This window comes from Loxodonta africana, chromosome 20, assembly GCF_030014295.1.
Source record: "Loxodonta africana isolate mLoxAfr1 chromosome 20, mLoxAfr1.hap2, whole genome shotgun sequence".
Classification (NCBI taxonomy): Eukaryota; Metazoa; Chordata; class Mammalia; order Proboscidea; family Elephantidae; genus Loxodonta; species Loxodonta africana.
This window is the reverse complement of record NC_087361.1, coordinates 15,237,578-15,253,435: the sequence shown is the minus strand read 5'-3', so window position 1 is coordinate 15,253,435 and position 15,858 is coordinate 15,237,578. Positions and strand designations below refer to the sequence as shown.

The window sequence follows — 15,858 nt, the reverse complement described above, 5'->3', positions numbered from 1 at the left end:
ATTTCTACTTTTATGGCCTTATAGTCAGAGAAGATGCTTTGTAATAGTTCAGTGTTTTGGATTCTGTTAAGGCTTGCCGTGTAACCTAATGTATGGCCTATCTAGAGAATGTTTCATATGTGGTGGAAAAGAAAGTATACTTGGCTGCTGTTGGGTAGAATGTTCTATTTATGACTATGAGGTCAAGTTGTTTGATTGTGGCATGTAGATCTTCTGTGTCTTTATTGAGGTTCTTTCTGAATGTTCTGTCCTTCACTGAAAGTGGTGTGTTGAAGTCTCCTACTATTATTGTGGAGGTGTCTATCTCACTTTTCAATGCTGTCAGAGTTTGTTTTATGTATCTTGAAGCCCTATCATTGGGTACATAAATATTTAATATGTTTATATCCTCCTGGTATATTGTTCCTTTAATCACTATATAGTATCCTTTCTTGTCCTTTGTGGTGGATTTAACTTTAAAGTCTCTTTGGTCGGAGATTAATATTACCATTCCTCCTCTTTTTTGATTGTTGTTTGCTTGATATATTTTTTACATCCTTTGAGTTTTAGCTTGTTTGTGTCTAAGTCTAAGGTGTGCCTATTGTAGGCAGCATATAGACAGATCATTTTTTTTTTTTTAATCTATTCTGACCCGTCTGTGTCTTTCTTGGTGCATTTAGTCCATTTACATGCAGCATAATTATGGATAGGTATATTAGTGTACTGCTGTCATTTTGATGTCTTCTTTTGTGTGTTGTTGACAGTTTCTTTTCCCACTTAATTTTTTGTGCCGAGGAGTTTATATATTGTCTTTTCATCTCATTTGTTGTTGTTGATTTTGTTTTTACTGAGTCTTTATTTTTTTCTTGTATTTTATTTTGATAAGTAGGATTGTTAGTCTGCTTTGTGGTTACCTTAATATTTACCCCATTTTTCTACGTTTAAACCTAACTTTTATTTCTTTATATCGCCTTGACGTCCTCTGCATATGAAAGATTTGTGACTACTTAGTCCATCTTTATTGTTTAATTTTGTCTTCGTTTACATAATGACATCACTGTTTCCCTGTTTTGGGCGTTTTTTAAAATCTGGATTTATTTTTGTGATTTCCCTATCTGCGCTGACATCTGGTTGCTCTGTCCTGTGTTCTAGTCTTAGGTCGATATCTGATATTATTGATTTTCTAACCAAAGAACTCCCTTTCGTATTTCTTCTGGTTTTGGTTTGTTTTTTACGAATTCCTAAAATTCTGTTTATACGGAAATCTCCTAATTTCACCTTCATATTTGAGAGATAGTTTTTAAAAAAAAATTTTATTGTGCTTTAAGTGAAAGTTTACAAATCAAGTCAGTCTCTCACACAAAAACTTATGTACACCTTGCTACATACTCCCAATTGCTCTCCCCCTAATGAGATAGCCTGCTCCCTCCCTCCACTCTCTCTTTTCGTGTCCATTTTGCCAGCTTCTAACCCCCTCTACCCTCTCATCTCCCCTCCAGGGAGGAGATGCTAACATACTGTCAAGTGTCCACCTGATCCAAGAAGCTCACGCCTCACCAGCATCCGTCTCCAACCCATTGTCCAGTCTAATCCCTGTCTGAAGAGTTGGCTTCGGGAATGGTTCCTGTCCTGGGCCAACAGAAGCTCAGGGGGGCATATGCTTCTAGCCTCAGTCAGACCATTAAGTCTGGTCTTTTTGTGAGAATTTGGGGTCTGCATCCCACTGCTCTCCTGCTCCCTCGGGGGTTCTCTGTTGCGTTCCCTGTAGGGCAGTCACCAGTTGTAGCCAGGCACCATCTAGCTCTTCTGGTCTCAGGCTGATGTAGTCTCTCGTTTATGTGGCCCTTTCTGTCTCTTGGGCTCGCAGTTACCTTGTGTCCTTGGTGTTCTTCATTCTCCTTTGACCCAGGCGGGTTGAGACCAATTGATGCATCTTAGATGGCCCTTGCTAGCATTTAAGACCCCAGACGCCTATTGAGAGACAGTTTTGCTGGTTATATGATTCTTGGCTGGCAGTTTTTTCCTTCAGTGCTTTATATACGTCATCTCATTTCCTTCTTGCCTTCATGGTTTCTGCTGAGTAGTCCAAGCTTATTCTTACTGACTCTCCTTTGTAGGTGACTTTTTGTTTATTCCTAGCTGCTTTTAAAATTCTCACTTTGATTTTGGCAGGTTTGATTATAATATTTCTTGTTGACTTTCTTTTGAGATCTACCTTATATGGAGTTCGATGAGCATCTTGGATAGATGTCTTCTCATCTTTCACAATATCAGGGAAATTTTCTGCCAACAAATCTTCAACATTTCTCTCTGTATTTCCTGTTATCCCTCCCTGTTGTGGTACTCCAATCACTTGTAAGTTATTTTTCTTGATAGAGTCCCACATGATTCTTAGGGTTTCTTCATTTTTTTTTTAATTCTTTTATCTGATTTTTCTTCAAGTATATTGGTGCCAAGTGTTTTTTCTTCAGTCTCAGTAGCTTTGCTTTCCAGTTCCTCAGTTCTGCTCCTCTGACTTTCTGTTGAGTTATCTAATTCTGTTATTTTATTGTTAATCTTCTGGATTTCTGATTGGTGACTCTATGGAACCTTACAGCTTATTGAATTTTTCTTTATGTTCTTGAATAACCTTTTTAAGTTCTTCAACTGCTTTATCTGTGTTTTCCTTGGCTTGTTCTGCGTTTTGCCTGATCTTGTTCCTGATGTCTTGAGGAGTTCTGTATCTTAATCTTTTGTATCCTACATCTGGTATTTCCAGGAAGATACCTTCATCCAGAAGATTCCTTGATTCTTGGTTTTGAGAGCTTGTTGGAGCAATCGTGGTTTGCTTCTTTATGTGGTCTCATACTGACTGTTGTCTCCAACCCATCTATAAATTATTGTATTAGTTAATTTTATGTTTGCTCATTGTATCCTAGCTTCTTGTTTGTTTTGTTTTGATATACCCAAATAGGCTGCTTGAGTGAGCTAGCTCGATTATTTTTTGCATTTGAAGCTCTAACGTCCTGTCATGAGGTGGCTAGAGGTGTTACCTTGTATGGATTCAGCTCAGGTGTCTAGGTCGTTGGTCATCAAGTGTGTGTGGTACAGGCTCTGTCCTACACTCTTAGAGGGGCAGGGGTGATTGGTGTAGGTACAGGTGTCCGAATGCAGCAGGGTGGTCATGCTGTGAACAAGGCAGGGGGCTGACAACCATCCCCTGAATGTGAGACAAGCTTGTCCCTGTTCCCTAGAGTGCATGGGTGGGTTCTGAAGCTCTACTATAGGCATCCAATGCTTTTGGTTGTAGGGACTGGGAGGCACCTCTTATCTTGGGACCCTGTTTTGGGAGGCTCTGTGACGCACGTAGAGCCACCAGTCCTTAGGCCTGCTATGTGGGTAGATGAGGACCCTGTTTAATAGGCAAAGTGGTGTCAAACTTCAGACATCCACCTCTACACTGCACGGCTGGAACAGTTGCAGTCTGCCAACAAGGGCCTGTTCTGTTCTCCTGAAATGGGCCTACACAGGTCCATCCAAGGGTGAAAGTACATGGACCGTTTGTGCCTAGAGAGGTGCTGTTTCTGTCCTGAGCACTCCAGCTTAGTGGAACTGGCAGATTATCTTTTCCCCCAGCTGTTAATTTATTCCTTCTCCAAGGCTGGAAGAATGGCTCAAGACATGCAGCAGGGCCTATCTCAGGCCCAAGAAAATCGACAGCCACTGAAGACATCTTGGGGGCTGGGGGTGCAGTAAAATAAACCAAGTACTTAGTTTTTGCTGAAAGTGCCGTTCTCTCTGGTTCTGGAGTTGTGAGTAGGCTGTGGGGCTCGCTGTCTCTCCCTGAAGAAACTGTGTCCAGCATGCTACTGCCAGCTCCACCGTGGTTGCTCCACGGAATGGGCCCAGAAGGTTCCCGGTGATTCAAGTCTGGCAACCCCTCACCGCTTCTGAACCGTCTCTCCCTCCCCCTGTAGCTCAGTCTGTTTTCTAACTTTGCCTTTGATGTTCAGGGCTACTAGCTTGTCATATATATAATTATTTAACTCATTTTTTTCAGGTCTTTGTTGTAAGAGGGATAGCCGGAAGTGCCTGACTACTTAGTCGCCTTAGCCCTTCCTCCTGTCCTCTGTTTTGTGAGTGTAATTCTATGTTTAGAGGATTAAGGTGGGATTATAACACCATCCTTACTCAGGTCACCTCTCTAATCCAAGGGAAAGGGAATTTCCCTGGAGTATGGCCTGTACCACCTTTTCTCTCTCAAGACATGAAAGAGAAGCAAGCAGAGACTTAGGGACCTCATACCATCAAGAGAGCAGCACCAGGAGCAGAACATGTCCTTTGACCCAGGGTCCCAGTGCCTGAGAAGCTCCTCAACCATGGGAAGATTGAGGACAAAGACCTTCCATAGCTGACAGAGCAAGAAAACCTTCCCCTGGAGCTAACACCTTGAATTTGAACTTTTAGCCTAATTTACCTTGAGGAAATAAATTTCTCTTTGTTAAAGCCATCCATTCATGGTATTTCTGTTATTGCAGCACTAGAAGACTAAGACAGGAAGAATGAATGTGTCCTCAGCATGTTCCCACTCATTGGTTATTAGGAAAGCACCCAGCCCATGGGGAATTTTCTCATCATAAGCACTGAGAAGCTGTTTATGTGAAAAGGTTCTTTTCCCCATCCCACCCCCACACCTGGATGCAGATGGCATCATTTTGTTCAGTTGCATCTAATGCTGGTCTTTGAAGGATTCTTTAAACATTATTTACTGTTTATTCATTAGGAACGAAAAGCTCTTTAGGAGATAAGAAGACTAAATGCTCTAGATGAGGAGATCGGAAAGAAGTTGAATGTTCCTCCAAAGGTGCTGGGGTCACTCTAACCTTCCACAGGTTGTAGGAGCAGACTTGGAGTTGCTGTGGCTGTGGGCCATGGGTCATTGTGCCCAGGGGACAGAGGCAACAAGGGAGCAGAGAATGATTTGGCAGTGAATGTTTGGTGAGTTCCTGCACGGTCACCCCTAAATTGAGACTTTCAAGTTCAACTAATATTTACTAAGTATCCACCATGTAACAGAAGGTGTTGCATTGAATAGGATGTAGCATTGAACAGGACAAACCCCCTACTGTTTGTTATAGAGCATATGTTTTTGAGGGCAAGACAGTCAATAAACAAGTAAGGACATTTCAGATAGAATAGGTGTTGCAAAGACAATACAACGGGGGTGTGGCAGAGAGGGGAAGGGGGAGACTACTTTAGCTCAGTCAGAGAAAGCTTCTCTGAGGAAGGGATATTTGAACTAAGATATGTGAATGAAAAAGAGCCAGTCAAGTGAAGATCAGGAGGAAGAGTGAATTGAAGATTAGCCAGGAGAGGAAACAGCAGCTGTAAAGACCCTGAGACAGGCATGAATGTGGAGTGTTTAAGACAATGAAGGAAACTCAATGTGAGAAGAGTGTGGTTAGTTGGAAAACTGGTAGTTGGAGAAGAGGGCACGGGGGAGTAGGAGGAGATGAAGTCAGGAGGTAGGCAGGAGGGAGATTATGTAAAGCCTTCAAGTTTTAGAAAGGAGTTTGGATTGCATTTCAATTAGAATGGGATGCCACAGGAGGTTTTTAAGCAAGGAGTAACTTGGTCTTCATGGGGGTAGTGGTAGTTCAGTGGTAGACTCTTCGCCTTCCATTCGGGAGACTGAGTTTGATTCCCAGACAATGCACCTTATGTAGCCACCACCCATCTATCAGGGGAGGCTTGGGTGTTACTGTGATGCAGAACAGACTTAGATGGACTTCCAGACTAAGATGAACTAAGAAAGGCCTGGTGATCTGCTTTTGAAAATCAGCCTATGAAAACCCTATGGATCACAGTGGTCTAATATGCAACCATGAGTCGGGGAACAACTCCATGACAGCTAACAACTCAGCCTTCACTCAGTGGGCAGTAGGATTTCATTCTCTTGGGTGACTGGCCATCCCTGATTTCCCCCACTTTTCCTTAGGCTAGGACACCAACCAGGCCCCACAGAGAGGCAGAACGCAGAGGACCCTAGACAGTATCCCTTTTATTCTCTGAAATAAATCCATATTCTCCTTTATTTTCACCTTTATGAACAAACCTCTTTCCATCAGTAGTTCTGATTTCTCAACCTCTCTTCAGACTGGATATCTAGTGGTCTCTAAGAAGTTTATAAGTTGGCTGGTGATATCCGGAACCAGATATTAAAAGTTAAATTATCTAGTCAAATTAAATCTCAGTTGATAACCTTTTGCAAGGCAATTCTTGTTGTAAGAGGTAATATTCTAAAATAACCCAAAGGTGTTGCCTTTCCTTTCGCTTAGCTTCTCGTGGCCTGCCATCTGTACCGTCTGCTAAGCGGGGGGCTCATGCTGTGTTAGAGTACAGTCTGAGTGAAAATGTACAGAATTCTTATAATGTTTGTCATGGGAATAGACCATGCCTGAGAAAATTCATTTTTATTTGTTTTATATATGATCTTGGAAGTCTTAGAGTAAAGCTGAAATCATAAAAGTTTATGTCCAAGTTGATATTTCCTAGTTTAAAAGAAAAAAACAAAACAAAACTGTTGTATCAGACGTTAACAGAAGGTCCCAGCATTTTATCAGTTATCCTTTGATTCCAGAGTGTTTCATTGCCAGTATATGACTCTCTGTAACTTGACATAATTGTTAAGAGTTTCTTAGTTCCTAGTGCTCCTGTAACACAAATACCGGAAATGGATGGCTTTAAAGAACAGAAATTAATTTTTTCATAGTTCAGGAGGCTAGAAGTCAAAATTCAAGGCTTGGCTCTAGGGGGAGGTCCTTCCTTGTCTGTTTCAGCTTCTTGTAGCTGCCAGCAATCCATCTGTCTCTCTCCTCTGTCTTCCTCTTCTCCTTGTATGTGTGTGTCTCTGTCTGTTTTGCTCTTTCTTTAGCTCAGAAGTGAGTAGATTTAGAACTCAACTACTTGCGTATGATCTGGTTAACATAGCAAAGAAAACCCTATTTCCAAACAGGATTACATCCACGGGTATAGGGGTTAGGATTCCAACACATGTTTTGGGAGGATACAATTTAATCTGTAACAGAGAGAAAATTTTTTGAAATCCTTTAGCCAGATGCTGTGCTTATTTGGTAGTTTACATACTTAACTACAACTCACCCATTTCTCCTTTTGTCTGTTTCTTTATGGTTGATGTATTGGCCTAAAATCTAGAACATATTTCTATTTGCAGGGGCAGCAACTGTGTCTGTACCTGTTAACAGTGTCTAGCATATTATAGATGCATCAAAGATTTGACAAATGACTGTGCACTGATTAAGTCACAGTGTTAATATACTAGCTGAGTTTAAACATCTTTATAACTAATACGATTGATCTTTACAGTGTCATCAGTTTGCCATCTCAAAAGTTTTCCCCAGTGGATAGAATGGGCTAAAGGTGAATTCAACCGTGTGGAATGTTTGTATGTCGTTGTTATTGTGGTTCGTTGCCATTGAGTTGGTTCTGACCCACGGTGACGCCATGTGTGCAGAGGAGAGCTGGTGTGTAAGGTTCTCACGAGTGACCTTTTGGAAGCAGATTGCCAGGTCCATCTTCCGAGGCACTACTGAGTGTGTCTGAACCCTGAACCTTTTGCCTGGTAGTTGAGTGCTTAACACGTGCGCCACCCAGGGACTCCTAATAAAAATGCCCCTTTTTTTCTTTCTAAAAATAGCGTACCTATGCTAACAATGAAGGTACTTGTATACCACTAGATGGATATATTTCTTTTAAATATGTTTTCATTTATAGTAAAATGTTACTAGTGTTTCATAATTCATAATTTATGATAATTTGAGTTGGGCTAATCAGGCCTGTGGCTACATTACTGAGGAAATAAGCATGGCAAGGACTTAATAACAGAAAATCATTTTTCTTTTTAATAGTACAATGTCTTTAATTTTGTTAGTACATTTTTTCTTCTTTTTTTTCGATAGCATGTGTTTTCAGTATTGGAATGCATGTTTACTAATTTGAGTGTATTTAACTTTTGGGTTGGTAATATGGATATTGGAGCCCTGGTGATGAAGTGTTTAAGAGCCGTGACTGTTAACCAAAAGGTCGGCAGCTCAAATCCACCAGTTGCTCCTTGGAAACCCTTTGGAAATCCACCAGTTCTACTCTGTCCTGTAGGGTTACTATGACTCAAAATCAACTTGCGGCAAAAGGTTTGTTTTGTTTTTTTGTTTGTTTTAATCTGGATCTTGAGAAATGTGATCTGGTAATACAAGCCAAAAATGAGGCCAGTGGCACTCTGGCACCACCGACCTGTGGTATGACAATGTAACAATAAGAGCTATATAAATAATTGATCACAGGTGCCTTTCCATTAGGTTACATGGGGAACCTCTCGTTTTCTAAATATGACACAGAAAAACCAAAACAAGCCCTTCAGGCCTCCCTAACTATCACACAGGAAAGCCGGAGTTATGCTTGCAGGCCTTATCTCACAGAAGTAAAGGAAAAAAAGGCAAAAGTTTATAAAACTAACATATCCAGGAATCACTACCTGATAGAATGCTCAACCTACAGGACGGTGAGGCTCCAGCTCCTCCGATGAGCTTTACACATTTCCAAAGGGACCCACCTGATGCTCGATGCCTTAGATCCTGAATAATACACTGCCTCTGAGGGCCAGAGGCATAAAATGTGAGTGGCATACTGTCTATGCCAATGGTAACAAAAGAGTTAAGTCCCCTACTTTAGATGTAGTTTCAAACCCTTGAGTAAACAGAGATTTTAGTGCTTAAATTACACTACTTACTATGATTTTTTTTTAGATTTCCGTTAGGTATCACTTAACCTAGTTTGAGACACAAACAAGTATCCTGGGGGGAAATGCCCTCTTCCTCAAGATTGCCAGAGCTGGGAGGAGAGAGGGAGGAACTCCCAGCAGAGGGAACTGAGAAGGAGGCGTTGGCACAAGGTAGGTGACAGGATGGGCTCCTAGTAACAAAGCTTCTCATAAAGAATGATGTCTACAGTGGGTAGCCCCTTGATTAATAGAGATATTCAGTATTGCAGTGTTTAAAATCTAAAGATATAAAAGTTCTGCCTTTTAGGTTTGTTTTCTCATTTTCCACGAGAACATGATGCTATGTACACACAGCCTTCCTGCCTTTGAGCTGATTTTATGGAGTCCCCTCTCCCCTACCCCCGACAGATTCCTGGGTAGTGCAAACAGTTAATGTGCTAGGCTGCCAAATCAGAGGTTGGAGGTTGAAGTCCACCACGAGGTATCTTGGAAGAAAGGCCTGGTGATCTGCTTCTGGGAAAAAAAAAAAATCAGCCATTGAAAACTCTATGGAGCACAGTTCTACTCTGACACACAGGAAGTCACCATGAGTCAGAATCAACCTGATGACAACTGGTCCTCCCCTCAGCCCTTTCAGATTCTAGTCCTTGGAAAGGTTATCAACCCAGTCTCTGAGAGCTTGGTGGAGTTTGCTTCTTAGGAAATATTGTGTTACAAATGTTTAGGCAAATATCATAACTGAAGGAAGTCACAGGCACATTATTAAAATCTTGTGCAATTCTTTGATATATAAAAGTCCTTGATGGTTTTTTTTTTTTTTTTTTTTTGATGGGTGGAGGGTGTAGAGATAAGGGCTGTGTACATTTTCTATGTTTGGCATAGAGTCAAAGGATAAAAAGAGATCAGAGTTTTTTGTTTTTTAATTCCCTGATTTCTTTTTAAGGATGATTTATGACTGCATCTAAAAATTGCATCTAAATGCATTTAGGTGTAATGAGATGCTAATCCAGGCGTTGGAGTTAGTCTGTGAATGGATTTGTAACTCCTTTTCATCAACAGCAAATCATTTAACCTAGAATTTTATTTAATTGGTAGATTCTGAAAGTTAAACGAGCCTATTTTTTAAAAACATAAATGATCTTTGTGAACCAATATTTCAGGTAAATGTCAAAGTAATTTACCTCATTACCCTCGTTTGACCCCAACTATGCTATAAATAAGGTAGCCCTGATAGCGAAAATGGTTTGCACTCATCGGTGGTTCAAACCCACCCAGTGGCTCTACAGAAAAAAGGCCTGACAATCTACTTCTGAAAAGTCACGCACTGAGAGTCCTATGGAGCACAATTCTACTCTGACATACAACGGGTGGCCGTGGGTCACAGGTGACTCTGCAGCAAATAGTTAAACAGTGGGGGCGGTTCTTATGCTTCAATCACGCCCCGGTGACTTAGGGAAATCTACCCAAGCTCTCCACCCCGACCACCAATATTCTTGTACGTGTACCTTTCATGAAAACATTCCTTAAGCATGGTCTTTGTTATGAAAATTTTCTTCTGCTTAAAAATCCAGGAAATTTCTTTGGATTGATGCTTCCCGCCACCTCATGGTGCTAACTTTTGGTCACTCTCTTATTTGAACCTTTAGCCAAGACGAGCCTCCTGGTGTTTTAGCTTGTGCTGTTCTTTTGGCACCCACGGCCTTTCTTCTTCCATTCCACACTTCTGCATCCAACCGAGGTCATATAACCCGGGCTCATTTTCCAGCTTCATGGCCTGTATCCGTGTGGCTTTGAGCAAGTTGCCTTAACTTCTCTGAACCTCATTTTCCTTATCTATAAATATGAAATAATGTCTACATACAGTTTTTATAACAACAATAAAAACTCACAGATAAATAGTATAGCATGGTTTCTGCCAAATAGCAAACATTTCATAAAATGTTATCTGCCATTATTACAACCCTACGATTGTAGCTATTACTATAACTCTATTCTTTAAATAGATAAAAATTAACTTTCTCTATTTTTTTAGAAGGTCTTTCTGACTGATCTTATCTAGCTTTAGTATCTACTCAAGGCTGTTTCTTACCTGTCTTTGTTTTGGACTGTTTTATTCTATCTATGTTGTTCTATTTCTTTATTTTTCATTGAAAAGGAACACATATTTGGGCATCTATCATGTGCCAGGTGCTGTGCTATTATATAGGGATCTATGGGTACACAATGGAGGGACCCAACCAGTGTGATTATCGGTGAGTGTGAGTGTCTGTGAGTGTGAGTATGCCCATGCACTTGTGTTTTTAGTTCAGTTGGGGCAAGACAGCCTGTTGGTTGAACAGGGCTATGAGTTTTTCAGGATAAACTAGGGCTAAGAGGTAAAATGGAGCCCTGGTGGTGCAGTGGTTAAGAGCATGGCTGCTAGCCAAAAGGTTGGCAGTTCGAATCCACCAACTACTCCTTGGAAACCCTTTGAGGCATTCTACTCTGTCCTACAGGGTCTCTATGAGTCAGAATCAGTTCAATGGAGGTGGATTAAGAAGTAAAAACTACTCTTTCTAGATGTTCATTTAAAAACTTTTAGTCTGGGTCTTTGTGGTTTTAAAATGCCTGTTCTTGAAACAACTTTACATACGCTTTTTTTCTTAGGCTTTCCTCTATCCTCGTCCAAATGCAGGGTGGGGGATAGAAAGGGAAGCTCTCCTTGAAGAGAGATGATTCCAGCTTATTGGGAGGAGGGGGAAAACGGGGAGAGGAAAAGCATTCCAGACAGTAAGAGCAGCGTGATCAAAGGCACCGAGGCATGGAACCGTGTCAGTATGATCGAGGCTGCACAAAGATTGGTGTTAGTAGAGCATAACGTTCAAAAGTCAGTTTGAGGAGATGAGGTGGGAGAGGCCGTAGAAGTCTGTTCCAATAGACTCAGAGGCTTACGGCCTATATAGTTTCATCTCCCTGCAAGGCTGTGCACTTAGGGAGGGAGGTTTGTGTAAATGAATTACAGCAAATACAATCTGCACATTGCTTCCAAGGCTGTGAATCTTTATGGAAGCAGACTGCCACATCTTTCTCCTGTGGGTCGGCTGGTGGGTTAGAACCACGGACCCTTCTAAAGTTAGACTTGGATCTTACATATGGTGTGTAGTACATCTCTTTGATTTGTTCTTTTCATAAGAAAATGATGAAAACATTAGTTAAAGTAATACATAAATGATTATAAGAGCTCTCATTTTTAATAACCCAAGTACCTAAAGGGTAAAAATGTTAAATATCATTTGTGACTTCTGAAGCATAAGATTCTGTATGAAATTTTATAATAGAGCTAGAATTCAGACAGAATGGAGACATCCAGTGGGAAGAGTCAAGAGGATCACTACAAATTCATGGCCGTGGAACTTTTAGTTTCTCCCACATACATTTACCTACTGCCATAGAGTCAATTCTGACTCACAAGGACCCCATAGGGTTTCCAAGGCTGTAAATCTTTATAGAAGCAAACTCCCTCATCTTTCTCTCACAGAGCCACTGGTGATTTGCAACTGCTGACCTTTCAATAGAAAGTCAAGTGCTTCTTCTATTCACAGCTTCATTATCGTGCACTTACGTGTTTTATAATTTGTATGTAAAGTTAGATCACTATTTCATTTTCATTTCTTTGTTTGTATTGCTATTAAGTTTTGACTTCTCCTTTCCACTCACATTTCATACGCACCATTCAGTTCTTAATATATTAATGTTATTCATAGCTTATGTGATATCTGATAGTAGCTGTCTGAAGCACATTTAACTCTAGAAAACCTAATGTGTTTTTGCTCAAGAACTAGGTTTCCCACAAAGTCTAGGAGTTGGCCTGAGATTTTAACTCTGTTTTTCGGTGGTGATTTTCCTTGCTTGGAAACTAAGCAATTGGACCTAAAACATCCTGACCACAGGAGCTTAAAATTCTCAGAGAAGAATTCCATGTGAAAGAAAAAACACTGGAACTTGCTTGAACTGTAATTAGCCTGAAAATGGAATGTGCGGGAGAGGTCTGCAAGGAGGCTGGCAAAACAGAACGTAAAGAAAAGGGTGTCTTGGTGTCTTTGCTGCACTCTGCAGGGAAGAATGTGCCTTTATCACAGGGTCTGTGCTTATCAAACAACTTTTTAAATTATAACCTGTAGACTTGCTTATAGAAGTTGCCAATCTACTGGTTCGGACCTCCTGGCACTGACATTTTTCTAATTATAAATGAATTTCTTTGGCATCTCCATTTATATATCAGCCTTTAAGGAGCTGGGCTCCTGTGAGTCAGGGCTCCAGAGGCTGACCGTCTCAGGTGAACTGACAACTCAGGGCTGAGGCTCCGATTCCTGGCGGTGGGACTCCTCTGGATACTGCCCCTCTCTGGGCTGCTTCCTGAACTGGCAAGACCTCTGTTTCTTGGATAGTTGCATCTTCTCTACTCTTTCTTAAAGTTTCTGTGGAAATGTATCAGACATAGAAGAGTACACAAAGCATGAAAGTACAGCTTGATGTGTTTTCCCACACTGAACATACCCATATAGCCTGCCTTCAAGGATTATCAGACCCCTTAGAAGTACAGTTTGTGATCCTACCCAGTCACCACACCCTCCTCAGCTGTAATCACTAGTCTGCTGTTTACTACCATAGATGATTTTTGTTTCTCTTTAACCTTAATGAGTACCCAGGTATTCTAGATGGCTCTGCAGCATCCAGGTCCTTCTGACTGAGGTTAAGGACTGGGTATCTCAAGAAGGGTCTGTGATGGGACTGGCACTGACCCCCTCCTCTCTGCATACCCCAGAGCACTGTGGCCCTTGGCTCTGGAGTTGCCTGGCTGAGTGGCCATTACCCCCTGTCCAGGATGCTCCTTGCTGCACTGACTCATAGACTGCCCTCTCTTGCTCCTGGTTGCTCTGTCTTTGATGTGCCCCATAAAAAAAAAAAAATAGGTAGACAAAAATTCCCTTACCCTTATGTGGCTTTTTCTTGATTTCTTGACTGTGTTCTTCTCTTGCCCTTTCAGACTATGCCATTTTGGCTTCCTGATATGGCCCAACCCAAGCCTGGTGGGTCGGCCCTTCTGCACCTTGCCATTCTTGCTCATCTGGGTCTCTCCTGAAGTATCCTCACCCATCCTCCCAGACCCAGATGGGGGACACATCCTCTGTGCAGTTTTCCCCAGTTGCTGTGATCTGGAATCATCTTTGGTTAAGAAAAAAAAAAAAAATCAGCTTACTTTGATTTCTCTCTTTCTCAAATCACATAATATATTGCAAATAAATGCTTCATTTTTGCTGTACTTAGGCCCAGCAAAGGTCAGTTCTCACTTGAGAAATTAGAACAAAAAAGCCCTCAGATTGAAAAGCAGCCCAACAATTAGCCTTTAGTTAGTAATAAGGAACTACACAGAGCATACTGGACAACAGAAATGTACTTTTGGCAGCAAACCATTGGTGTGTAAGCTACCTTACAACTTATCCATTTTCTATTCCGGGTTGAGTTTCTGGTGTTTGGGGAATCACAAGGACTGTACTGTCGTCAGGTCCCCAGGATGACTCCACGGACTCAGGCCACTTCCTGCACTCTGCTTTGCGCCCGTGTATCGGGACCTAGGGACTTCACTGGCTGTTTTCCTCTTAAATGCTCTCAGCATTCGGCTTCTGAAGTCCTTAGCCGAGAGTGACCACCGCAGAGTGAATGTACACTCCTCAACTGCTCTGCCTTTCTGTTCAGAAGCCAAGGGAAGTTAACTGCTAGGTTGACACAGAGAAATTTCAAATGTTTATGTAATCTTAGTTTTGTTTTTGTTTTTCTCTTTATGGTTCCTTACTCTCTGGCTAAGCCTATTTCAACTTCTGTTTTCTACTGGTTATGCAGCCTTTTATTTGGCAAGTATTTTGCCCTTTGAGGGGAGGGGAATGCAAAGAAGATGCATGTTTTAGGCTAATCGTATATGTTTAATATGTGTGTTATGTAACAGAAAAATAATAAAATAGTGTATGTTGAGCCGGCAGTTAAGAGGTTACCACCACCACCATGAGCTGCTGTAGCGTTGCCTCTGACTCGTGGAGACCCCATGCGTGTCAGAAGTAGAAGTGGGCTCCATAGGGGTTTCAATGGCTATGATCTTTTGGGAAGCCCTGGTGGTGCAGTGGTTAAGAAGAGCTCAGGCTGCTAACCAAAAGGTCAGCTGTTCAAATCCACCATCCGCTCCTTGGAAACCCTGTGGGGCAGTTCTACTCTGTCCTGTAGGATCGCTATGAGTCAGAATTAACTCGACAGCAACTTTTTTTTTTTTTTTTTAATGGTCTTTTAGAAGTAGTCCAACCTTTTAGTTAGCAGCCAAGCATGCTAAATGTTTGGACCACGCAGTGCTCCATAGTTAAGTCGGAGTTGGACAAAAGTGACTGCTTATATAATGTTTAATTGTTTGTGCTTAAAGGTATGACTGTATGGACTTGCCTTTAGTATGTCCGTGTTCTCTCAACTCAGACAGCCCTCTCACCGTGAGACTCAGTGGAACATGATAAATAGGTAATAAATGTCTGTGTTGGATGGATGGAGAGTGGGTGGATGGATGGAGGGAAAGATTCCATATGCTTGGCCAGTTAACGCACTGAACTACTACTGGGATGAGTTTCAGTTGAGTTTAGGGGTTTCTTGTGAAGCGGGGGAGGGTTTTCCTAAGGGAGGATTCCTTGGGCTTGAACCAGGGATCTAGAAAGAAAAGTGATACCTCCTTTGTTTGCTGATGAAATGTGCTAAACCATTGGCTAGTTGTTTGAGAAAGTGGGGCTCCAGTGAGCTGGAGTTTCTTCTTTCATTGGGAACCCCGCTTTCTTTTTTATTTATCTTCTTGGGGATGGTTTACACTTCTAGGGAAATCTGTTAAGAGAAGAGATCCCCCGCCCCACTCCCCCAGAAGAAAAGGGCCCACTTCAATTTTCTTATTGCATTTTCTAGACTGGGTTATTTATAGTGTGAAGAATGCAGTCATTATTAAGTAGTTTATCGATACATTTTTAGGATCTACCTCCTAAGGTTTTCTCAGACACTCCTTTATAGAAAGAACACTCTAGGTAAAGGGTTCCAGTAGGTTG

The 15,858-nt window shown here is 41.5% G+C and overlaps 1 protein-coding gene across 26 annotated transcripts in view; it reads left to right on the top strand.

The window, feature by feature from the left end:
* Positions 1–15,858, top strand: part of ST3GAL6 (ST3 beta-galactoside alpha-2,3-sialyltransferase 6) — a 120,757-nt gene that overhangs the window by 14,236 nt on the left and 90,663 nt on the right. For 2 of the 26 annotated variants that reach the window (XM_064273063.1, XM_064273057.1), the window contains one exon: positions 8,781–8,926. The exons of 22 other annotated variants lie outside the window; for them this stretch is intronic. The gene's annotated coding sequence lies outside the window, so the exon portion shown is untranslated. Of the gene's footprint in view, positions 1–4,741; positions 4,957–8,780; positions 8,927–15,200; positions 15,293–15,858 lie in introns of those variants that run through there. 2 more of the 26 variants (XM_064273059.1, XM_064273060.1) reach the window with 2 other exon arrangements.